Here is a 23,517-nt window from a genome sequence, read left to right as displayed (position 1 = left end):
TACAGCTCTGGGTGTCCACCTGTTATTCATCCTAGGGCTTCACAGAAGAAATTAGCCTTGGAACCAGATCCTATTGTGGAGGCTGGCGGCTCAGAGAACCTAGGGAAGACACGGGGTTCTTCACCCACTGTTGATTTAAATCTGCCCTCAGAATCCAAGCCCAGCTTTGGGCCCAGAGCAGGGTGACTGAAGCAGAGGAGAGGAGGGCAGAAGGACCCTGATTCGAACCTAGAGAGCAGGCCTTGAAGACAGCTGCACAGGGCTGGGGTAGACACATGGTGTGGAGAGCTGGCCCTGCCTCACCTTAGGGATGGGGAAAGGTCTACACATGACCTGCACGAGAGGTCCTGGGTTCAATCTCCAGTACTGCAGGAAAATAAAATAACATGTTTGTAGATGAGTCCCATATGTCTACAAAACCCTTTCTCTCTCATACTGCTTGCTCTCACACTGGCTTCTTTCCAGGCTGCCGTTTAGGGCTCCCTGAGAGGATTCCCGTGGTTATTTCTTCTCCAGAATATATTCCGCCTTCCTGTGCCCTAAGATGTAGTTTCAAACTTGGGAAGTCACCTGGGGTCAGCCGCCTTTCCCTGGCTCCAGAATACAGGCCAGAGCAGTGCTTGGCCTACCTGTGAGGCTGTTTTCTGCCTAAGAGAAGCCACTGCAGCCACCGACACTTCTGTCTGAACACCCCTGAAGCCACAGTGACACAGGATTAGTGCTTTTACCGTCCTTGTCTCTGCTAGAAAGGGCCCCTGTTTGCTGAGCTATGGATGTGATACCTCAAGTTATATATATATTTTTTTTTTTGGTTCTTTTTTTCGGAGCTGGGGACCGAACCCAGGGCCTTGCGCTTCCTAAGCAAGCGCTCTACCACTGAGCTAAATCCCCAACCCCTCAAGTTATATTTTAAATTTGTGTTTGAGTGTATTCTTGGTTTCTGAGACAGGGTTTATACATGTAGCCCAGGCTGGCCCTGAGCTCTCTATGTAGTCCAAAGTCTCTTTTATTTTTTTTAAGGATTTATTCATTTATTATATATAAGTACACTGACACATCAGAAGAGGGCATCAGATCTCATTACAGATGATTGTGAGCCGCCACGTGCCTGCTGGGATTTGAACTCAGAACCTCTGGAAGAGCAGTCAGTGCTCTTAACCACTGAGCCATCTCTCCAGCCCCTCAAAGTGTCTCGTGTCCAAACGTATGATCCTCCTGTGTCAGCCTTGCAGGCACTGGGATTAGAGGCATGAGCCACCATGCCTGTCTCGATGTAGGCATTCTGAACTACTCTGCTTTATAGACAATCATGAGAGACCCCCCCTCCCTCCATCCCTTCTTTGATGCCTTGACCATGCTGTGCTTGTAAGGAAGTGGCCTGGGAACCAGTGAATGTCTGTTGTGCACCAGGGTCAGTGTTGGGCACTTGGTATGTACCCCACAGAATGAAACTTACTTCTGTAAGGGAGACTTCGAGCGACAGAGACCTGGGGATGCTTGGCTATAATGGTGGCCACCGGACTCAGAAGTTACTTGGAAGGAATGTGTGTTGGGTAGGGTGGATACTGCCCTTGTGAGTCTGTTATGGGGAATCCCTTGGGATATACAAGATCCCCAGGCTACCACCTGCTGGAGACATACAAGCCTTTGCCATGATCTCGGGGAATTTGCTATGAGTTTGAGCCATGAGAGGAGACAGTGGCCTGCTGTGGAATTCTCATCCTGGCCTGTCCCCTATCAGGAGTGTGATTTTTAGGGTGCATGCATTATTTGAGTGCTGTGTCTATCTGAGGTGCCCCAGGCTCTCCTATAAACAGAGACTTTCGCTCTTTGCTTTCTCTTTGCAGTGCAAGGTGGCAGGGTGGCAGGGTGGCAGGGTGGCAGGGTGGCAGGGTGGCAGGGTGGCAGGGTGGCTAGCATCTGTTACATGTCCACTGGCTCATGCCAACTTAGGAGAACATACACTGTTCCTATGGTAAGGTTGGCCAGGTTGGGTCAGCTCTGCCCGCTTCTGCTGGACTCCTTGCTGTGCTGACAGGGCCAGTGGCGAGGATCAGAGATTCTGGAAATAGACACAGTTACCACCCCGCTCCCTGCAAATGTCACTTTGTCCACATGCCACCGGTTCTCCTTAATCTTTTTATCCTAAGGTTCTTACCTGCCAGCATTTGGTTCAGGTTAGCCGTCATCTGGCACTGGCTTGGCTGTGGGGGATGAGATTGGCAACCCTGAGAGGATCCCTTTTCCATCTCTTCCCATCCTGGTGGGAAGGACAGAGTAGCCTTGTTCTGAACAGTATTGGGGAAGGTGGAGGCAAGGGGACTGAGTGGCTGGAAGGAGAGTGGCTATAGCAGGGTTTGTCTGAATGGTTAGTTGTGCCAGGATACAGATGTGAACTGAAATTATTCCGGGCAAAGGAGACTTATTACCCACATGGGCCCAAGAGGACATGTGCATTTGGGTCATAACTTATACTACTGTTGGGCATGTCTACTGTGTCTGTGTGCCCATGGGTGTGACTTGTGTTCAAAACGCAGGGGCCTCTGCTCCTCTGTGTTGCTTAAGAAACTAGAGGAAAGCCTTGTCTTGGGAACCGTGACTCAGTTGTAGCCATAAGGCTCTTCTGTGTCTCACCATGAACTCAGTTGTGCAGTCGGGGAAAGAAGTCTGGAGGGAGAACGACTGTCCAGCTTGTCAGATGTCACTGGCTGTGGATGAGAAATGAAAACACTGGCAAGGGTAGATTTTACACCGAGGTGATTAACCCCCGTTGCCAAAAGTCTGAGGAGAGTTTCCGGGTTAGTGCATTCAGCGGACCGATGATAATTTTGCCGGCTGCCTTCATCTTCAGGTTCGACCCTTTAGTCACAGCATGGCTGCCACTGCACCGAGTATCACGTCTCCATGTAACTGTAGCCAGAGTAAAACAGAAACATTAAGTCTGAGAGTCTGTGGCACCAGCTAGTTGATGGGAGAGAGCAGACCCCTTTGCTGGTGGCCATGGCACTGGGAGACGAGGAGGGTACCTATGTCCTGCAGAGGGCATCCTTTTGTCCATGCTGGTTATCCCTGGCCTCAGGTGGTACGGGCTACAGGAAGATGGCAGAGTACATGCCTTTCTTCCTCACAAACCACTGTCCTCTTGGTGGACATATATACAGGTGTGCAGATGGTTCAGGCCGTGGGGATAACAGCAGGGCCCAAGCGTGTCTATCCAACCTCCACCTTCTTGGGTGTCTGTGGGACCCTTCTTCCCACAGTGGTTGGTGCACTAGGTCATGGGAGCCTTTCCCTTGGCCTCCACCCTCATGGTCCCTTGTGTGCTTTCCCGGTTTGTGCTCAGAGGTGGTGAACACGTTAAAAGTGTCCCCCACCTCTGCATTGACCCTGCACAGGTCTGGTGCCCACACCTGGAGGAAGTATGGTTGGTTGAAGTCTGTGCTTGTAGAAAGGTGGATGTTCATTTGGACTCAGCTTCATAGTTTGAGCTGGCTCATGGGGACCTGAAGAGTACCTGGGAGACGGCTCTGTCCGGAAGGGGAAGAAGGATCACTGATCATGATGCTCTGTGGACTGAGTGCCCCCGAAAGCCCTGCTAGAGGCCTTGAGCTTGTGGCTTTTCTGGGAATGAGGGTCTCTAGAGAGAGCACTGGGCTGCATCCTCATGTAATACAATTGGCATCTGTGTAGGAAGGGGACTTGGGCTGGGTGTGGAGGTACACACATGTAATCCTAGCACTGAAGAGTCTGAGGCAGGAGGATTACCAGGTTATAGAGCAAGGAAAGAAAAAGAAAACAAAAACAACAACAACAAAAAGAAAAACAAAAGAAGTCATGGACTACAGATAGAGGTGAGCCGTGCCCTGGGTTTTAGCCCCTGTACCCCCAAAACAAAGCCTAAGTAGATTAGAGCAGAAGTAACAGACTGGGGTGGAGGCTACTGGATGAGGCCATGCAAGCTCAAAGGGAAAGCTTTCAGGAGAGACCAACCCTTCCGGTGCCTGGTTTCTGGATGTCTAACTCCAACACTGTGAACCTCGACTCTCTGTTGCTCCCAACCTCACAGTGTGCCCCAGGACACAAAGGTACACGCATGGTATGTCCACTGAGCATGTGGACCTCTGAGCCTTCGTCATTCTTACCCAGGGGCCAGTCAGGTGCCAGTAAGAGCTTCTGGGTAGCACAGGGGAGTGGGAGGGTAGAGGGGAGGGAGAGGGAGCAGGTTTGTCCTGAAGTCCTTGGAAAGTCCAGTGATAACTTTAAAACTGAGGACTTGTTGGACTACTAATATAAGAGCGCATAGTGGGTGCTTTTTATACATTAACCTTCCAGACCTATATCCATGAAACAGTGAGGGCGCAGAAAGGGTTTGCCTTAGGTTGCATGGCTAGGAGGTAGTCCAGCAGATTCTAGTCTAGCTTTGCCCTTTTACCCTCAGTCACAGGGGCTGGCTGGTTATACTGAGGCCCCTGTGATGTTCTGAAGAGGTTTGTCATTCATAGTCTGGACAAGAAAGTCACCCCCACCTATGGTTTTTCTTCTTGGTGACCCCAAGACTTAGGAGAGATTACATCTCGGGTGCCTGCCCCTTCTCACCCTGTGGTTGCATGCCTATCCCTTCCTTATTCAGAATTGCCCATCTATGGAGAAGGAAGGGACCCTGAGCCTCTGTTTGCATTTGCTGACACTAAGGCTGCAGCTCCAGGTTCACCTGGGCTGGCTGCCAGAGGGTGCTGGTCTCTCCTTGTCTGGGAAGAGATGACTTCCTTTAGCAGCAGAGCTGATCCCACCCCATGCCAAGCTACCTCAGAGCCTGTGAGGAGGGCCCAGGCTGAGTTAGATCCACAGTAGCTCATGGTCAGCTGGGCCTGCTGCAGCCTGAGTCACAAGCTCTTACCCATTCAGCTTCCCTGCACGTAGGCCCATGTAGGCAGCAGCAGAGGGCCAAGTAAGGAGACGCTGTCCGGAAGTCCCAAGGACACAGTTGAGAACAGGGCCATCAGAGCAGAAGGGAGCTTGGTTGTCAACCTCTGGCAGGCCAGCGGGAACGTATCCCTGAAGGAGGCTGGCTTTGCTCACCGCACTGGAGACAGGCTTGCTTAATGGATCCGTAACAGATATGAGAAGAGAAAAGTGTCTTTCGAAGTGCCCAGTTCCTGGTAGCCTGCTGTGTGTGACCTCATTGCTTCTCCGATTCTGACATTAGGACATTGGGGCAATGGAGACAGCAAACCCCTATGCCCTGCCTTCAGTTGTCAGGGTTCCCAGGGGTCACAACTCCTGTGGTTTTTGTGGGATACCTAGGGGGCTGGTGGGACTCATGCTAATTCTAGCAGGGCCCTTAAAGGAGAGTGGCCTGGGGACCTAGCCAAGATCACACACACTCACTATAGAACAGCACATAAAAGAGGGGCTTTCTGAGCTACACCTTCCCAGCTCTTCAGAAGGCTGGGTACAGGGTTTCAGGTACACTGACCACTGAGCCATCCCATCAGTGTTGTGGCCAGCAATAGGGTCTTCTCCCAGTGCCAAGACAAAGATCTTATCAATTCAGATTTACCCAGTGCACTAGATTGGTTGGGGAACAGCTTCTCAAAGTAGCAGGCAGGGGTGCTGGGCCTGGATATCACTGAAGATGGGGGTCTTGGCAGGGAAAGGAAAAGCCTCAGAGAATGTCACCAAATTTTCCTTCCTGGCAGTGTGGGCAATCTCAGACAGTTGAGAACTATCATCTCAGACAGTTGAGAACTATCGGAAGGTCTCTGGTGTTTGACATAATCCTTATTCTGGAAGTGTGGGGGTTGGGAGTGAGGGGAATCTGAGGAGTTTGGCCTTCAGCAAGTGGGTACCTGGAAACCTCTCAGGACAGAAGACTCAGGACCCAAGGAACATAGTGTGCCACCACCCATACCCTGGCTAGGATCTCAGAGGCCCAAGATTGCACGGTTCATCTTTCTAGGCTTTTGAGACTTCTGAACCCCTAGGCTTCTCTTCAAGCTAAGCACTATCCCTTCAAGGTCTCTCCTGACTGAGTGCTCAGTATCTTTCCAGGGGTCTCTTTCCTGCACTTCCTTACCACTCCACCTCCTGAAACGGGAGACAGGGTGAGACAGTACTCTGGGCATGGCATGAGCAGTCCAGGAAACAAACTGTAGTCAGTTCTCTCCCTTTGTACTGCTCCTACTGTAGCCCAACACAGGCTAATCTAATTTTATGGTTTAGCTTCTTCATGGGGAAATTCCCAGCTCCTGTCAGAATAATCTGGGGTAAAGATCTGTTTTCCTAGCCCGGGCTCCACCCAGCCCTGGTGACAGCCAAAGCCACCTCTGTCCAGATTCTTTTGAACGGTCCTGAGAGCCAAGAGTCAGATGCAAAGCCAGTGAGATAGTTTTAGGTTTATTTTATATGTATGAGTATTTTGTCTATGTGTATATATACCACGTTTTTCCGGTATGCATGCCTGGCGCTCACAGAGGTCAGGAGAAGGAGTCAGATGCCCTGGAACTAAGTTATTTGTTTGTGTGCTAGGAACTGAATCCGGGTCCTCGGTAAGAGCGTCAAATGCTCTTAACCGCTGGGCCATCTCTGCAGCCCCAGAGGCTGAGATCTTGTATTTGTTTTGTTTTGTGGCAGAATCTTAACATAGCCCACACCGACCTCCGGCCTCAGCCCCTTGACTACTAGGATTACAGACGTGCACTACTAGATCTGGCTGGAGAGTTGGGTTCTTTAAGAGTTGACTCACCAAGCTTGGGAAAGCTGGGGGTGGATCACACAAGGCCTGGCCTGGAGACCTGTGACTTCCCCTTGCTTTAGGACCTGGCCCCTACAACTTAGGACCATGGCTGTGGCATCTCAGGCTCCTCGCCCAGCCTGGCCTCTACTTTTTTCTGCTCAGAAAACAAAGCAGTCTGGGTCCTCTCTTTGGCTCAGTTTGCAGAGGCGCTGTGATGGGGGGTGGGGAGGACAGAGGATGTGATGGAGACTCTCGATTGTGACTGGGTTGCAAGAGGCCTGAGTGGTTAATGCCATGCAACTATGAGTGTGTCTGTCAGGCCTGTCTCCAGAGCCCACTAGATCATGAGCACTCTGACCTCTTACGTGTCTAATCTCCTGATGGATCCACAGTGTGCAGACTATTGGAGGCGGTGAGCAACGGAAGGTGGAGCTGGGCTGAGAGAAATGCTCTCTGGGGTATCTTAGAAGGCTCGCTCTTGCTCTGCTGCCTTCCCATCTTTGCTCTGCTTCTTTGTTGCCTGGAGTGGAATTCTGTTCCAACACAGTCCTCCCGTGGTGATGGATGATATCACTTCTGTAGCAGGAAACAAAATAACCTTTCCTACCTTACAATGTTTCTGTCAGGTATTTTTGTTCCAACATTAAGTAACAAGCAGTGAGTTCCTACCTAAACCATAAATGAAGGGGCCACTTTCTAGATGAACACAGCAGAATCTCTTGGCCTGTAGCCCTTGGAAGTCTCTGGGGCTTGAGTGAGCAGGGCAAGGGTGAGCTCAGTTTGGGATGCAGTGGGAAGAGGGATAAGGGACAAAGGAAAGGCCGACTGGGCCCAACCTCAGGAATCTTTTATGGAAGTCTAAATTTACTTCCCACTTGTCGTCTTTTATATGTAAAGATTGGCGTGTGTGGTTTGAACTCAGGGATAGTTAATAAATCCCTTATTTTATTCATCCTCCAACTTGGGGGTACTAACTCCTTTTTTGTCACTGTGATAAAATACCACGACCAAAAGCAGCTTATGGAAGAGAGGGTTCATTTTGGCTGAAGGTTTTAGAGGGAGACTCTATGGTGGGGAATCTTGGCAGCATGTGACAGGCATGGCAGCCAGAGAGCCACATCCTCAACCACAGGCACAGAAAGTAAACTGCAAGTTGGAAATAGGAAAACCTTTCCTCAGAATCTCAAAGCCTGTCCCCCAGTGACTTCCTCCAGGAATGCCTGGACAAATAAACCTCCCCAAACAGGGCCACTAGCTGGGGACCAAGTGCTCAAATGCCTGAGACAGAGGGCATCATTCCCAAAGTACAGAGGGTGTGAAAAGTGTAAAGCTTCATATTTAAGCGTACACTAAAGCAAACAGCTGGGCTTGGTGGCGCAGACCTGTAACCCTCATGCATGGGAGGGAAAGAGAATGTAGAATGGGAGGGAGAGGAGGAGGAAGAAGAGGAGGGGAGAGGAGGTGGTGTCGGGGAAGAGGGAAGAATCCTAGCACATTAGTTCACCAGAATTCTGGTACATACATACATCTGTCCTAGCCCCTGATGGGCTGCTGTGACAGAAAGCCACAGGCTGGGTCATGTATACTCAAATAAGAGTTTATTTTGCTCCCAGGTCTGGAGGATGGGATACGGGACACCCATGGGGCTATATCCAAGGAACACCTTCTTACTGTGTCCTTACTCGAATGATCTCTCAGAGCTAAGTCTCTTTTCAGTCCAGATTGATCTCTTTATACAACTGGAACCCTATGACCTCCCAGCACCCTCCCATCAGGCCCTGCCTCCCAGCGCCAGCTTCTGAAGGGCACATTTAGACCAAAACGTTCTTCTGTGGGAATGAGGATGGCAGATAAATAGGCTTTCTGGTGGTCATCTGGTGGCCCATGCGATTGATCCTAGAACAATTTATTTGGAGCCAGTTCCCAGGGCCAGATGGTCTCGAACTCTGTGGTAATGGAGACAGCCAACCAGGGAGAAGCAGCAGAAAAAGCTGGAGATGTTGTAGGTGGAACAGAGCGTTGGCCCGCAAAAGGGTCCCCTGGAAATCTGACATTGCTAAATTGAAGAGAAACCCAACAGGCATCTCTCTCCCAAGATCTCAAACGATCTATCCTTCTAACCACTGCAAAGTTCGGCTTCCTGTGGTCAGTCAAAACCAGCTCAGTGACCTCACTCCCTCAAGGTCACTTGCCCAGCTCCCTCTCCCACTACCCCTAAGCCAGCTAGGAGGTTGAAGGGTGGCTTCACCCTCTTGGGGAGGTGTGGTCTGGGGCTTTGGACAGCCCTACAGGTGGTTTCCTATGGCAGGATGACTTGACAAGCCCTTGTGGCGATGAAATACAGCCTCCCTTGAGCCTTTCAGTTTTGACTCCAAGGAGGTGGGAGGTGAGGTGATCTTAAACCTTTTATTTTTACTTTAGAAGTGCCCTAGCTTTATCCAGACTGGGGATCCTGTCTGTTTACACAGGCTAGCTTTTCTCAAGTACCCTTTGCTAGCAATCCTACTGGGCCTAGGCGTCGAGCTAGTCACCAGCATTGTGAAGGCCAGGGCTTCTTCTGTACAGAGGGTGTTTGTGGATGTGGAGAAGGGTGGAGGAAGGGACCTCTTGTCCTGAATGCATCACTCCGAGAGCAGGCAGGCTCCTACAGGCCTGGAGAAGGAGGGGAGACAGTCCTGTGCTGATGGTCCTCTACTTGCAGAGGATCATGGGATGTGTGGGTTAGTTCTACATAAGCCCTCTGACCAGCCCCTCCTAAAACCCTCCAATGCCTGGCTCTCCTGCAGAGCTTGGCTTGTTCTCCTGGTTTGTCCTAGGAGAACATTTGACCTCATTTGTTTACTAGTTAACCATTGAAGGAAGATAGACATTACATAAAACGAGTTACTTAATTAAAATGTTTTTTTTTCTTTTGTAGATGTATTTATTTTATTTTATGTGCATGAGTGTTCTGCCTGTCTGTGTGTCTGTGCACCGCATTCATGCCTGGTGCCTGCAGAGGTCAGAAGAAGGCATTAGATTCCCTGGAACTGGATCTGTAGGTAGTTAGGAGCCTTTAGGTAGGTGTTGGGAATCAAACCCAGATCCTCTGTAAGAGTAACAAGTGCCTTTAACCACTAGGCTATCTCTCTAGTCCCTGAACTTACCTCATCTGAACAGCCATTGTGGGAAATCAAAGTTTGTCTTCCTTGGAATTTGCATGTTAAGAGTGTGGCCAAGCAGGTGCATTTCAATAGTTTTTAAGGAAGTCCTGCAAACAGGTGCCGCTCGTTGCCTTAAAGCTACCTGTGAAGAAGCATGAACTGCTGTGTTGATCGTTATGCCTTAAACCACCTCCCCACTTTGCCTGGCAACTGGCCACAATACAATTATCATGCTAAATCAATTTGCATACTTTAGTCTGAGATCTCGACTTGTACCCAACTCTATTATCCTGTCACTGTCTGCTCCTCTCACGTGATATGGAGACCGGACTCAATTCCATGATGCCTTTCCAGCAGCCCCCGGGCACTTACAGCCCTCATCTGTGACTTTCTGGGCAGAATGTCTACTGGGGTCCCAGCTTCCTGGCTGCTGTCATTGTCCTCCCCTACAGGAAACAGCTGAGCAGTTGGCTGGACTGTTGTCCCTTGAAATAACACCAGGAACCACTCATTTGAGCTGTAGTTTATGAGTTTCCTGAGTCCCCTCCTGCTTTCTTTGAGGCCAGGGAGGCAGTGTTGGTTTCTAGGTTTTGCCAGGATACTCAGGGGGACTAGAAGGGTCGCATGAGGCCTTGCAGCTGACACAGGGCCAGAGGCCATGTTGTGACTTTCAGTCTCATGCTTTTCCTGTCACAGTGTGGAGTCACAGGTGGGCCACTGTTTTCTAGTTTCCTGGTCTGTAGTGTGCATATCACTGAGCCTAGGACTCTTCTCTGGTGCGGTCCGGCTGGTCTGTCACAGTGGGGTTGGCGATCGGAGGTATTTTAGGTGTATATTAACCGTGACAAAATGCCAGAGTCAGGCGAATTTTAGGAAGCAGTGAGCTTTCTTTACTTCATTTACACCTCTAGAGGTTTAAGGATGTGGCTCTGTCAGCATCTAAAGCCTTTGTGGTGTAGACAGGAGAGTGTGTATGGCGGCAGCATGGTTATACTGAGAAGTTGGGAGCCAGGAGAACCAGAGCCCCACAGTCTTCTCTGGGGGCATACCCCCAAAGACTTGCCACTAGGCTCCATCTCCAGACACAAGACCACAAGGTCACACTTGAGGATCAAGCTGTCAGTTTGTGGCCCTCCAGGGACAAGGCCAGATCCCAAACCAGACAGGGAGTGAGAGGGGGAACAGCTAAAAGCAACAAGGGTGGGGGTGGGGTCAGTTCAGACTCCAGGATCTGCCCCCATTCTGGAGGCAGAGTAGAACCCAGGGGTGAGGTGGCAGAAGGGAACCAGGAGGGAAGACCCAGCAGGGTGTGCAGAAGGGGACTGTAAGCCATTTGGTCATGAATTTGTCTCTCACTCCCAAACCTCGGTTGACCTCGACTGTAGAATGAAAAGAGATTTGTTGTTATTTTAAAAATGTGAAAATGCTTAAAGTCGGGGGTGGAGGTGGGGGGAGCGAGGTGTTAATTTCTATAGAAGAAAAAAAAAAATAAAAACCCAGGCTGGTGTGAGGATCTCCCTCTCATATTGGCACCCTGCACCTAGCAGACAGCAGAAGTGAGAGAGAAGGCTCTGTTTCCTGTGAGTAGATGACAGCACCCAGCGTCAGCGCTTCAGAGGATGAGGCATGAGCTTGGCCTTCATGCATCCCGGTGGGCAGGGCAGCTGAGCGAGCGAGCGAGGGAGGGAGGGCATGGGTGAGGGGAGGCACTGGAGCCTTGGGTATCTCTGCCCAAGGTCTCCGATCGTGGGTGCCAGACAGACTCAGTCTGCTTCCGTGTGCTCAAGCCAAGGACAGGGCAGCTTAGACAACAGACATTTGTTTCTTAACAGTTCTGAAGGCTGGAAGTCCCAGGGCAAGGTGCTTGTGGGTTTGGTTTCTTCCGAAGCCTTTCTTCTTGGCTCGTAGACAGCCATCTTCTGCTTGTAGCTCTGAGTAGCTGACCATTTGCAGGGCTGTGACTGTGCCTCCTCTTCTTAGACCTGTCAGATCCGGGTAGGACCCACCTAGGGACTCACTTCACCTTAAGTACCTCCTTAATATCTCCAAATCTAGTCCCGCTCTGAAATATAGGGGGTTGGAACTGCCACATGAATTTGGGGTATACCGTTCTTTCAACACATCCACAGTGGATCCATTTATGAATGGAAAAGCACACCCCAGGGAACGGACAAAGCTTGTCCCAGGGAGCCTACACAGATAGCCTCGGGGAGGGTGCAAGTAAGAAATGCAGCAAGGCAAACAGGGCTGTGAGGGGCTTGGGGCACCCGGCATATGCACATTAAATTCTTCTTAAAAGAATTCCAGAAATGAACCTCTGATTTCAAAAGGTTCAGTGAACTTGCTTTATAAAAGGTTTCATAACAGGTTTCCTTTAAATGCCCGGCCTCGCCAGTATGCTTGAGAAATGATTTGATTTAGTGCTATGTGGTTAAAGGACTCCATTTTCCAGCCTAGCCATTAAAAGCAGGGAGGCAGCCTGCAATTAGCCTGTTGCTCAATCTTTCTCCTCTGAAGGGCAACTCAGTCCCCAGCCCTGCCCAGTCATTGCCGAGCACCTGAACTGGACGTCCACGGCCTTTGCCGTAAGTCAGGGGTGGGCAGCACCAGCTATCTGGCCACCGATTGGGGCCAAAGTGCTTTTCTTGAACCAGCGTCCAATGAACCAGCACTGGCTTCTATCTATGTCAGTAGCATGGCTGACTTTCTTCACCTCTGTCTTAGGGACAGCGACACTGGTCTCCTCTAGTTAGGGGGCAAGATGATACCAATCAAGGCATGCTGAGTGTTATATAAACTCATATTAGCACTTTCAACCTGCAAATGTGAATCAAGTTCATTGATGAACTTCTAGTCTTCTCCATTGGGATGGAAGATGTCTCCCGCTGGGCACCATGGAAATCCAAAAGAAATCCTTACCCAATGGGCAGGCCGAGAAGAGCATGTCTAACCAGGGAGGTCTGTGAGATCCATCCTACGGCAGGGGATTGTACAAAAATTCTCAGCTCATCAAAGCTCCCCTTCCAGGAAGAAGATCGCTTCCCTTCCTGGCTGAAGAGACTCTTTGTAAAGCCAGATGCTATTGGTTCGATTCTAAGTCCTCCTCAACACTGGGAACAGCCACTGAGAATTTACTTTGTGCCAGGCAGGAGCTGGGCTGAGTTCAGGGCACTGTGTCTTTCACGGGTCACATTATAGGGCTGAGATATTTCCTCCTTCAAGGGATGTATAGCCCCCCCCCCCCAACCGGGACTGCACCTTAAAGCAGGAAAGACATCAGGAAGAGAGAGGGATGTGAGCTGTGGGAGGCTGTAGGGGCACCCTGTCCACCTGGAGGAGTCAGTAAAAACCTCTCAAGGAAGCAGTGAACAAGCAGAGAGCAAAATCACGGCTCTCAGGCAGTCTGGTCTGGTCAGAGGAGTGGCTAAGGCCAAAGAAACATTCTAGGTCAAGGCCCGGATTAGAGGGAAGAGGTGGGGCCTTCAGATACCTCTGTGTGGATCCAGGATGTGGAGTGTGCGAAGGCAAGTGAAGAAGCATGCTACAGATGTGGGCAGGCCACTTGGACGCTGGTAAGGAAGCCAGACACTGAGGACTAGGGCAGAGGCTGCAACCCTCCTGGTTGGAAAGTTGGTTCCTGTTGCTTTGGCCTGGACTGGGCAGGAGGTCTAAGGCTGTTGCAAGTCTCACTTAACTCCTTCCTGGCCCTCAAGCTAGAGGTCTTCATTTGTGGTCTGTGAAGATACGGATGGCTCTGATGTCCTTGTCACTGAGCTGCTGGCTGCTTTCTGGGCTTGGGTGCCTTGGTGCCCCTTCATGGCAGCAGAGATCTTTTCAGAGCCTAGAACCCTAGCAACTTCACTGATGGCATGCTCTGAGAATGAGCCAGGGAGGACCAGCTGCTCACCGAGGACTGGGCTCTGTGCTGACTTTCTCTGTGGTGCTCAGCAAGTAGGTCCGGCTGCAGGGACCATGGAGTGTGACAGAGACGCTGAGGAACCCGTTAGAGTTGGATGCAGTTTGTCTCCCAGGACTCAAGTGCTGAAGTCTAGGTCTCCAGTGTGATGGTGTGAAGGAGGTAGAATCTTTAAGAGATGGGACCCGATGGGAGATGATTAGAGTATCCTGGTCTAATTAGGCCCCGCCTGCTTGGTGTCATCTGCCCAAGACTGCGCTGTGGGAACGCCCTGGGCACTGAAAGTAGAAGCCTCAGCCCAGGCCTTAGGGAGCTCCGTAGAGTCAGGTGAGGCCTTGGGGACAGTCTGAGGTCAGTGTGTAACAGCAATGGACGTCCTTTCGCCTGGGTGCAGACCCATGATGCATCTCGGGCTTCATTTTAGACAGGACTCAGTACTTCTCTGCTTGCAATTGTAAACTATGTGGGAAGCTGCATTCCCAGTCATTCTGTGATTATCATTTATCATTCATTTATCATTCACTTCGTTTTTATATCTAGAACACTTTCCACTATTTTTTTCAAGTCTTTATCTTTTCAGTGAATCTACCCCATGTTTCCATCCCACCTTCTCTGTCTATGAGAAACTTTCTTTCTTTCTTTTTTTTTTTTGAGACTGTGTAGTTCAGGTTGACCTCAAACTCTTGATCCTCCTGCTTCAGCCTCTTGAGTTCTAGAAATGTAAGCATGCTGCACAATTATATCCCACTTAGAGACTCTTTTAAAAACTGATGTGAAGAGATGGCATAGTTCAAAATTAATCAAAGTTAACAAAAAAAAAAAAGTACTGTGGAAATAACCAGTTGCCCATCACAAGATGAATGGGTAAATGAAGTATGGCATTTCCACACAGCCATGAAAAGAAACCAAGTATCCACATGTATTACAATGTAGAGAAGCCTCACCTATGGGAGGATCATGGGCATCGTATCACAGAGGGTGATCCGTTTGACTAAACTCAGCTGACTGTACAGTCAAAGCAGACACAAAGCCACATGCTGTGTGGTCTGTGTTACTACTACTACTCAGGTTAGTAGTTACCAGGGCTGATGAAGAGACGTTTGAGAGTCACGGGAATGTTTCATTGATGGTTTTGCAATGGTGTCGATGTGCTGAACGTTCCTTGGCTGTATTTTAAATGCCTGAATTGGTTAATTTCATGTTTCGTGACTTTTGTCTCAGTAATTTTTTTTTAAAGAAATGGCACGTAGATGTCTTTTGCTACTTTGTTCCATTCTTCTCTACCCTTTTCCACCCTTTCAACCCCTGACACTAGAGAAGAGAGAAAAAAGGATACAGAGGAAAGGAAAGAGGATTCCTCCCCCCAGAGGAAAGTCAGAGGTCAGAAAGGGGGCAACATTATTGTTAGATTAGTTCCTGCTGACTAGGGGTGTTGAGTCCTTGGGGCACGTGTGATTTTCAGTCAGGTTGTCTAATTTCTTCTTGTTGTTGTTTCTTCTTTGTGCACGACCTAACAAACTGTAATTTGGAATTCCCCAGAATTCCAAACATCACACAATCACAGAGACTATCTGCAGCTGACAGAATCACGTTCCTGCAGGAGGACGAGGCAAATCATAGTCAACTGCCGTAGTCGGTCTGAAACGGCCCCATATCCCACACCTGATGAGCTATAGTTTTCATCCTGGCCCGCCCTCCCCCACCCCCATCTTCCCACTTCTTTCTCAGAGTCTCCCTCCTGGCGTTAAAAGTTATCAAAATCTTTTATGAATAAAAGAAGACAAGGCTGTGTGAGAACTCTCCGAGTCCTCCACCTAGCACCCTTCGTTTTATGTAACTCTTGGACTCTCGCTCTACTCCCCTGCCCATGGGGATTAGAAGAAAAATCATTGACATTATTTTCTCCTAACTGATTTAGTCCCTATCTGCAGAAACTAGCACTTCTGACCACAGCAGGTGCCAACCTCATTTCCCCTCTCAGGATTTCCTTCTTGTCCTTATATCCTGAAAATGCTTCTCTGTGTCGTCTGCCTAGAAATCCTGTTGCTGCCTTGCGTATCAACAACACTGGCCCTTCCTAGATCCTGCTGGGCGTGTGACAGTTCCTACACACGGCTCCATCAGCCTTCATCTTCCTGTCTCCTGTGTGGGTGGCAGTCCTTTACTTCTGATTGTAGGAGCTTGATACTGTGTCCCAGGCAAACCACTTTAGCCCCTGGCTTCAAGGAGCCTGCCTTAGTTGGGGTCTCCAGAAGATGGCAGCAGGATGGCGCTGGCTCTGGCACTGGTTCCGGCACAGGCTCTGGCACATGTGACTGTGGGGGCCGGCACACTGAGGTCTGAAAGGTAGGCTGGCTTGTGGGAAGCTGTGTGAAGATTGGTCCTGCATTTTTCATCTACAGAGCTGTAGTTCAGACACCAAGACAGGATGCCTATGTGGTCTTCGTGGCTCTGTGAGAAATCAGCCTTTGTTCTTGTGGCCTTTGATTGGATTAAGCTCACCCACATTATAGACGGTCACTTGCTTTACATAAAGTCAGCCCACTGTATGTGTTAATCACATATGAAACATACTTTCATGTTAACAACCAGATGAGTTTGACCCAGAGACTGTGCACCTCAGCTTTACCGCATTAACATAAACAATTAACCATCACAGAACACAAGAGAAGGAAAAGGGAGGAGCCTGGGTCTCTTCTCTGACTGTTGGAGGTAAAGATGAATCCCCTCATCTTTATATAACTGAAGAAAGTGCAGATCAGAGAGGTCCGCTGACTTGGCCGAGTTTGCCCAGCTCTTAGGTAGTACAGGCATCCGATATCGATTATCCTGGGGCAGTGTCTGTGCTTTTATTTCTATGGACGTTGGTTTGTGCTGCGTGTGGGACTTGTCTGTCCCCATGGAGAGAACAAGGGGAAAGAGAAAGGTGTTGATGGTTGGAAGGGCCTTTGGCACTCACATGCTCCAGGCAGTGAAGCAGAACAGTGTGAGAACAGGCATCGTCTCAGAGCAGGAACGTGGTGGCTGCAGATGGTCTCGGGGGGGGGGGGGCCTGTGCAGGCCGTACTGGGCAGCATCTGGGCCTCACTGTGGAGCCCAATGTCACAGACCGGCCTCCACCACCAGCTAACTTACCCAGGCAGCTCAAAACACTGGCTGTAGGACCTGAGGCCAGAAGCATCCATGTTCAACTCTCTGCCCTTGGGACTTCCACTCTGTCTCGTTTGTTCACCCTTGGACAGTATCTCCCAAATGCTCACCTTGTAGTAGAAATCACATAGGTGCCCTTGCCTCCCCTACTATGTGTTTATGTCTGTAAACGTGTGGAACTGTGGAAAGGTGCGGTTTTTACATTTCCCTAAAGGAACTACAAATAGCAAGCTACCCGGCTTGTCCTAGTGTATCCCAGCAATTGCCCAGGCACACACTTTGCAGACAATGGGAAGCCACAGAAGGCAGATGCTGCAGTGGGAGTTCCAGGATGACATGGGCCTTAGAACAGAACTGGGAACTGGAGGGGTGCGTGCGGAGGGGAGGTGGAGTCGGTAGAGGAGGGCCGCGCCCACCGTAACCCAGCATGCTGACTGCACAAATGGAACCTACTCAGTGCTTGCCTGGCTTCTATTATCCTGCACCCTGCCACACTTCAGTCCCTCAGGAGGCTAGCATCCTCACAGGGAGCAGGAGGGCACATCAATGCTCAGCTGTCCCAGTCACCTTCTAGGGAATGGCATCTGATGTCCCCAGGCCTAGTCTGCAGTCACCACGCCAAGTCTCCTCTCTCAGCTTGCCTCTTCCTGTCACTGCCATGTTAATGTGGCCTTCCTGCCATCCCCACCCTCCTAAGAGGGAGGTCTCTGGTGCTCTGGCAGCTGCGTGTGGAGGAGCCCCACTCGCCTGAGGTAATGGGGTTCCAGGGACCCTTGGCTGCCTCCCTGGCTGGCACTCTGGCTTCTGTTTCATTCTTCACAGACCTTTTACTTTAGTTGTCTGAGCCTGCATTAAAGAATTAAGCCTAAATTAGTGTCACAAAAAGATGACCTTCTGATTATTTTCTCACGATTCTGCATTTTGGGGTAGGGCTCACGGTTAGGGGAAGGTTTCTCTGTCAGTGAGTTATCAGCCAGGGTTGCTAAAACCCTCCATGTCTCTCTAGGATATGGCTCCGTTATTGTCAGGTTTCCTCTCAGTTTGGTGGTCTCATGTGGGTGGGCCAGGCTAAGGTACCAGTTCCCCAGACCTCCAGCCTGGTTCCTCAGACTTCAGAGAAGAACTACTAGGCTTTCCCGGGATCAAATCCTGAGTAGTGAAAAGGTCACACATGAGGAATTGTGCAGACTGCTTAGTCAGCAGCTGTTTTGCTAACATAGCCTTGGACACTAGGCTCTTAGCTCTTGGGGTGCCTTTGTATGTGCCCTAGTCCAAGACTGCTTCCTCTCTGGTCTCTAAAGTGTGGGAGTAGCAATACTAGTCATCTGTCCCCTTGAAGGTTGGCATCTAGATCAGCGGTTCTCAACCTGTGGGTCTTGACCCCTTTGGGGGAGGGGGAGTCGCATGACCCTTTCATGGGGTCACGTATCAGATACCCGGCATATTTGCATTATGACTCATAACAGTAGCAAAATCACAGTTATGAAATAGCAATGAAATAATTTCATGGTGGGAGGGGGTCACCACAACATGAGGAACTGTATTAAAGGGCTGCAGCATTAGGAAGGTTGAGAACCACTGATCTCCATCCAGATGGGCAAGATTAACGCCATGAGAGGGTCCAGGAGCTGGTGGCAGGCAGGGACCTCTTTCCCTGGAGTCTTTCATCTATCCAGGAAGAAGGCCCCTTCTTTTTCCTGAGGAGGCTGAGTCAGCCATCTTTAGGAGGAGTGGGCCACCGTAGAGTGTGTAAGTGTACTTCCCTTGAGCTCCGTCTTGTGTCAGCTGCCCCACAATGCTCTGTAAGACAAGTGACTCTTTTTCTCCTCAGACACCCGTCCCTGTGACACAACTGAGAGGCAGAGCTGTAGTTTCCACTCAACACCTCCAAACCCTGTGCCCTGAAAGCTGGCTGGGGAGGGACTCCAGGCGACATGCCAGGATGCTCCTTCCTGAAAACAGCATCACCTTTAATTAGACTAATTTGCACCTCTCTTTTGCCTCTGAGGGGCTCAGGAACAATGCAGTCAGATCCTGTGCTGTGCTGCACTGTAATGGAGCTAGGATGTAGCATGGGTACTTCAGAGGCCAGCACCACGCAGTGGAGGTGACATGCATCCCTGAGCCCCACAGTGAGGCCAGAGGAGTAGACGGTCCCTGGGACCCCCAGCCTCTTGGGTTGGCCCTGCCCTCCTGTGGCGTTTATTCTCTGTGGTTTCTCAAGCCTGTCCTGGACACCTGATGTGCTGCCTGTGTGTCCTTTACAAAGGCCACTTTGTGCACAGCGGCTGTGATTCTTGCCTTTGGTCGGTGGCAGCTTCCACATTTGCATACCTAATCCCTGTCCAGGGTGAGCTGTTGAGGAAGGTTGATGCTCGGCACAGACCTCGGGAAATGAAGTCTTGCTTTTAGCTCTCTGGAGGCAACCGTAAGCATGTGTAGAGAGGTCCCCTTGGTATGCCAGGCAGGTGGGGAGGTCCGCCCCACGGAACAGTCGACCTCAGATTAGAGCCCCTGCTAAAGAATCAGATGGGTCTGTGGAGTGTCCATCCCTGGGCTCGGAGGGTAGCCCTGCCCACGGTGTGCCCAGGTGTGCTGCCCGCCTGGGCCAGGCGTGATTGGAAGTGACCCGTGCCCCGTGGAAGTGTGATCACTCACAGAGTTGACCTTTGGAGGGCCAGACACTCACCTTTGAGTCCAGCCTTGCGCCACCCCATGCACGGCAGTTCATTCCCGCCTCCTCTGACCTGCCACTGTTTTTCCTGGTAAGCTCAAACCGTAGAAGAGCGGGCAGCTGTGTGTCTGGAGGTGGGGGTGGGTGGAACTGTGACGTCCTCCCCTCCGTTCTTTGAGGACCTTTGCCTGTTCCCTCTCCCATTGCCCCGTCCTGGCACCCTGCTCGTTGGTGACTTTTCTCTCTTTGTAACACAGGTAGCATAAATAAATAGGTGAAAAGCCACCCCAGACCGGAAAGAGTCCCCGCTTTCACATTTGCTGCGACAGCTGACCCTACCTAGTAAAACCTTATGAAACACGGTTCCATAGCATCTCGTGTGCAGGGTATGTGTAGGACCCCAAAGGCTCAGAACAAAAGGATGGGGGGATTTCCTCGATTTTGACTGTACCTTCTGGTTCTGTTTCATAAACACCATGTTTTGGGAGCTCAGGACTTGTCTTTTGAGTGATTTTATTGCCCTGTTTTCTGGCTTTCTGCATTGAGAAGAGAATATTCAAGAAGCTTGCAATTGCTGAGTATTCTTATTCTTAGCACGCTGAGGTGCACTGAGGTAGATGTTGTGGTGTTGAGAGTACTTTGTATTGTGAGCCACAACCGCAAATGTGCAGAAGGAGCCTTCACAAGAGGAGAATCGTGGAGCGGAACAGAACTCAGGTCTGCTTAGGAAATGCTATGGAACCATATAATCAACCCCGTCGGAGGGAGGTCTGCAGCACAGGTGGGAAGCCTGCAGACCTGCATTCCCCTACAAAGACCCAGGAGGGTAGAGCCGTACCAGGATGGCCAGGGCATGGTGTGACAGAGAATTTAACAAGCTGGTGGATGAAAGCAGATGGATCTGGGATAGTGTGGCTCTAGAGCAGTGCTGGCCCGGTGAGGATTGACACATGTCCCCATGTCAGGCCCAGAGGGTCATGAAAGGGTATCCCTGTGGTTTCAGAGCCACATCCAGAAAGCAACGAGCTTATTACGGTCCCTAAAGATCTGTCCCAGAGGCAGCAGGGAGGACCCCATGCTGAGATGAGACCTGACCTCTATCTGCCCGATGCCTCACACATCTGGTCTTCTTCTCTCTTTTACTTTGTCTTTGTCCAGGACACTGGGGAATCAGTGTCCCTCACTCCCCAACCACTTTTCTTTCTTAGTACAAGATGTATAATAAGATAAAATGTACAGGCCATAAACCCACGATTGTGAAGTCGCTCGATTTGCTGTGTTCGTGTGTTGTGCAGTCACTACCACCATCTCACGCCAGGACATGCCCATCGCCTCCCCCATTTCTCCTTAACCCCTCAGCCCTGGGGAGCCACTAGCCAGATCTCTCTGTAGAGGTACCTGTCCTCGATTGCAAGATGTATAGTCCTTTGTGGCCGGCTTCTTTCCCTCTGCATAGCTGCTTCAGGGCTCGTCTGTCTCGTAATGTGCACACACGTCTCATTCCTTTTCATTGCCGAGTAGTGTCCCCAGCCATGGTCATACCGAGATGTATTGATCCCACTTATCAGGGAGTAGAAAATTGGAGGTGTTTCTGTATTTTTGGCTGTTATGAAAAGCAGCACCACCACGAATGTTCTAGTATGTTTTGGGTCGGTATTTATTTATCGTGCTGCCGGGGTTTGGCTTGTTAGGGGTCATTAAATGGAGGAGCTTCCATGTCTGACTAAGCGTGAGTCACTAAATGTTATCCATTCATCCGTCCATCCACTTCTCCATCCTTCTGTCTAACCCCCACCCCCACCCCCATCTTCCCATCATCCCTCTACCGAGAAAGCCAAAGATTTCCCTGGCCTTGTCTTTTGATTGCTACATATACAAACATCTGTTAACAGCTCTATGTAAATGCGGGTTTCAGCTGATTATCAAACCTGGGAGACAAACTGCCAGAAGGCCAGAGTATGAAGTTACCTGGGATGGTGAGGCACACTGGCACAGGGGACTTTTGGGTAGGTAGAGCTTGTGATACAGGTGTTAAAGCCAAGACGCAGAGCAATATCAGGCTTCTTGGCTCACCCCAGGGATTCTGGCTGGGCTGTGGTTTTCTACCCATCAGAATTCAGTAACTAAGGAGGGAGGTAGAGGCTGCTGAGAAATGCTCTCTCTGAAGCACTCTGACCACCATCCTTTAGCAGTCGCACCCTTGGGAACTCCATGTTCATCAGACCTGATACCAACTGCATTCTGTGTCCAGAATCAGGCCTAATGGAAAGTTAAGGTCTTGACCTTGACCTACCTTTACAGACCCTCTCCACTGTGACCTTTATGGTTCCCTGGGGCCTTCTATGCTCCCCTGGATACTCTGGTCCTGTCTGTCACAGTATGCCAGGTACCTTCTAGCATCATAGGAATTTTGTTAGGCTGTCTGTCCTTCTGCCCTCTAGTCTGGTCTCTGTGCCCACTCCCCACCTGAAGTGGGGCCAGGACTGAGCATTGGTAGAGACTAGATCCCTCAGCGGGATGAGATTCATAGGAGAGACTGGAGACTGGCCACCATCTTGAAGGTGTGACCTCAGAGCTAAGATACCCTACATATGCACATTAATATCTGGAGCCCAGTTCCTGACACAACATGGCTTTTGAGCCACTTTTCCCCCATGGACTAACGTGTCCTCTCCTGACGTCGCCAGACTGTGGCATTCTCTCTCCAGCACCACAAGATCTCAGACACTTGCTCTCCCAGATTTTCTTATTCCACAGTGATAGAAGGCAGACAGCAAGAGTTGTTTTCAGAGTATCAGGCCTGACTACACAGGGGTGTTTGTTTGTTGAGACCACCGGCATCCCAGGATGGCATGTATGACAGACACCTCTCCCTAGTCTCCCAAGGACACACTTTGCTCTTGGATTTTCAAAAATAGTTCTACTGAACTTGGGTTTGCAAGCTGGCCTCATCCTGGCCCCATGACGTCACTTTGTTCCAAGAACCCCCCTCCCCGCTCCTTTTCTGCTGCCCATGCCTAGAGTAGAGATGAAGGTTCCCCTCTCCTATTCAACAAATGCTCTCTGGTATTCTTCTTACTGCTGGCACTGCCTTCAAGTGACACAGAATGGAGGGCAGCCAGACTAGGGTAGGGAGTACTCTCTCTGCCGCCCCATGGCTATGAGAAGAGAGACTGTCTGAGGTGCTCTCAGGCTACAGTGGCCCCTTCCCTACTGCCTTTGCCCCCCTCCTTCCCTCCCCTCTCTCCTCTAAGTTTTTTTCAGACACTATATTTTGATCATCGTCTTTCTTCTCTTCCAGCTCCTCTAGGACCTCCCACCTCCTTACCCACCGGACTCCATGTTCTTTCTCTCTCAAAACAAACAAAAATCAATCAAATCGACAAAAACAGAAAGCACACACACACACACACACACACACACACACACACACACACACAAAATCATGTTTGTTTTATATTGGCTAACCGCCCCCGGGCATGGGGCCTGCCCTGGTGTGTGGTTGATATCCACAGTGGTATGACATCTCATTGGAAAAAAAAAAATGATTTTCCCTTTCCCAACGGTTATCCATTGCAAATAGCTTCTTAGTTAGAGGTGGGACTTTGTGTCCAGTCCCCCTAGGATTGGGTAAAGGAGGAAATATGAGAGGTGCAGCTAATACTGACGGCCTTTTGAAAATCCGGTATGGACAACTTACTACCTAGAAGCTTCCTAAAATTCCTATGAAGGAATTCAAATGGCGTCCGAATGTAATGGGGGAGACAACGCCCCATCTAGACATCTTACTACACCAAGTGGAATGTTCAGTGCCGAAAGTGAGTTACATTTTGTTGACTTGTTGGCCAAAGGCTTTCCATGGAACCCTCCCCAAAGTTACGGGCTATTGGTAAGGCTA

General features: G+C 50.2%; 1 protein-coding gene and 1 long non-coding RNA gene across 17 annotated transcripts in view; one reads left to right on the top strand and one right to left on the bottom strand.

The window, feature by feature from the left end:
* Positions 1–23,517, top strand: part of Ctif (cap binding complex dependent translation initiation factor) — a 271,222-nt gene that overhangs the window by 8,352 nt on the left and 239,353 nt on the right.
* LOC147999876 (uncharacterized) lies at positions 1,018–5,046 on the bottom strand. Its single transcript, XR_015643072.1, has 4 exons — positions 4,898–5,046; positions 2,635–2,910; positions 2,159–2,260; positions 1,018–2,062 (listed from the first exon to the last, which is right to left on the bottom strand). It is a non-coding gene; the product is annotated as an uncharacterized LOC147999876 (long non-coding RNA).

The sequence above is a fragment of the Rattus norvegicus genome, chromosome 18 (assembly GCF_021556685.1).
Source record: "Rattus norvegicus strain SHRSP/BbbUtx chromosome 18, alternate assembly SHRSP_T2T, whole genome shotgun sequence".
In the NCBI taxonomy this organism is placed as follows: Eukaryota; Metazoa; Chordata; class Mammalia; order Rodentia; family Muridae; genus Rattus; species Rattus norvegicus.
Note: the sequence above shows the minus strand (reverse complement) of the source record. Positions and strands in the feature narration are given on the sequence as shown.